The 2,121-nt window shown below is 59.4% G+C and overlaps 1 pseudogene; it reads left to right on the forward strand.

The window, feature by feature from the left end:
* The first annotated feature begins 195 nt into the window (after nt 1–195).
* On the forward strand, nt 196–1,522 carry LOC123077370 (uncharacterized; annotated as a pseudogene).
* The last annotated feature ends 599 nt before the right edge of the window (nt 1,523–2,121 follow it).

Genomic DNA, 2,121 nt, shown 5'->3' on the forward strand with positions numbered 1-2,121 from the left:
CGGGGTTACCCCGTCCCTTAGGATCGGCTTACCCATGTGCAAGTGTCGTTCACATGGAACCTTTCTCCTCTTCGGCCTTCAAAGTTCTCATTTGAATATTTGCTACTACCACCAAGATCTGCACCGACGGCCGCTCCGCCCGGGCTCGCGCCCCGGGTTTTGCAGCGGCCGCCGCGCCCTCCTACTCATCGGGGCATGGCGCTCGCCCAGATGGCCGGGTGTGGGTCGCGCGCTTCAGCGCCATCCATTTTTGGGGCTAGTTGATTCGGCAGGTGAGTTGTTACACACTCCTTAGCGGATTTCGACTTCCATGACCACCGTCCTGCTGTCTTAATCGACCAACACCCTTTGTGGGTTCTAGGTTAGCGCGCAGTTGGGCACCGTAACCCGGCTTCCGGTTCATCCCGCATCGCCAGTTCTGCTTACCAAAAATGGCCCACTTGGAGCACCCGATTCCATGGCACGGCTCACCGAAGCAGCCGCGCCATCCTACCTATTTAAAGTTTGAGAATAGGTCGAGGATGTTGCGTCCCCAATGCCTCTAATCATTGGCTTTACCTGATAGAACTCGTAATGGGCTCCAGCTATCCTGAGGGAAACTTCGGAGGGAACTAGCTACTAGATGGTTCGATTAGTCTTTCGCCCCTATACCCAAGTCAGACGAACGATTTGCACGTCAGTATCGCTTCGAGCCTCCACCAGAGTTTCCTCTGGCTTCGCCCCGCTCAGGCATAGTTCAACATCTTTCGGGTCCCGACAGGCGTGCTCCAACTCGAACCCTTCACAGAAGATCAGGGTCGGCCAGCGGTGCGGCCCGTGAGGGCCTCCCGCTCGTCAGCTTCCTTGCGCATCCCAGGTTTCAGAACCCGTCGACTCGCACGCATATCATACTCCTTGGTCCGTGTTTCAAGACGGGTCGGATGGGGAGCCCGCAGGCCGTTGCAGCGCAGTTCCCCGAGGGACACGCCTTTCGGCGCGCGGGTACCGGCCGTGCCGACGACGGCCACCGGGGGCACCTAGGGCCCCCGGCCTTTGGCCGCCGGCGCGGCCGACAACAGTCCACACCCCGAGCCGAGCGGCGGACCAGCAAGAGCCGTTCCGCATACGGCCGGGGCGCATCGCCAGCCCCCATCTGCTTCCCTCCCGGCAATTTCAAGCACTCTTTGACTCTCTTTTCAAAGTCCTTTTCATCTTTCCCTCGCGGTACTTGTTCGCTATCGGTCTCTCGCCTGTATTTAGCCTTGGACGGAGTCTACCGCCCGATTTGGGCTGCATTCCCAAACAACCCGACTCATTGACGGCGCCTCGTGGGGCGACAGGGTCCGGGCCGGACAGGGCTCTCACCCTCCCAGGCGCCCCTTTCCAGGGGACTTGGGCCCGGTCCGTCGCTGAGGATGCCTCTCCAGACTACAATTCGGACGGCACAGCCGCCCGATTCTCAAGCTGGGCTGCTCCCGGTTCGCTCGCCGTTACTAGGGGAATCCTTGTAAGTTTCTTCTCCTCCGCTTATTTATATGCTTAAACTCAGCGGGTAGTCCTGCCTGACCTGGGGTCGCGGTCGAAGCGACGTGCGCTTCGTTTGTTGGGTCGTTCAAAGGCCATAATGCCAGCTGCGCGTCGGATGCACTGCATTGATAAAGCGAGGACGCCCACCATGCGCTGTGTCCGGCACGGTACACCGTTTCTTGACCATCATTAGCTAGTTTTGAGCCGGTTCGTAGGGCGGATGGGTCATTTTTTTCTCAAACCTCTCGTACCCGTTCACGGGTCCGTGTAAGGGTCCGTGTAAGTGGCGTGTGCCACGTACGTGGTTTTACCCCGTTTTCCATGGCGCGCGACCACTTCCGTCCACGACGGCCGTCGGCCAGTTTTTTCACGTGTCCACGTACAGCCCATTCACGGGTCCGTGTAAGGGTCCGTGTACGTGGGGTGTGCCACGTACGTGGTTTTGCCCAGTTTTCCATGGCGCGCGTCCACTTCCGTCCACGACGGCCGTCGGCCACTTTTTTCCCGTGTCCACGTACAGCCCGTTCACGGGTCCATGTAAGGGTCTGTGTACGTGGCGTGTGCCACGTACATGGTTTTGCCCTGTTTTCCATGGTGCGCGACCACTTCCGTCCA

This window comes from Triticum aestivum, chromosome 1B (genome assembly GCF_018294505.1).
Source record: "Triticum aestivum cultivar Chinese Spring chromosome 1B, IWGSC CS RefSeq v2.1, whole genome shotgun sequence".
In the NCBI taxonomy this organism is placed as follows: domain Eukaryota; kingdom Viridiplantae; phylum Streptophyta; class Magnoliopsida; order Poales; family Poaceae; genus Triticum; species Triticum aestivum.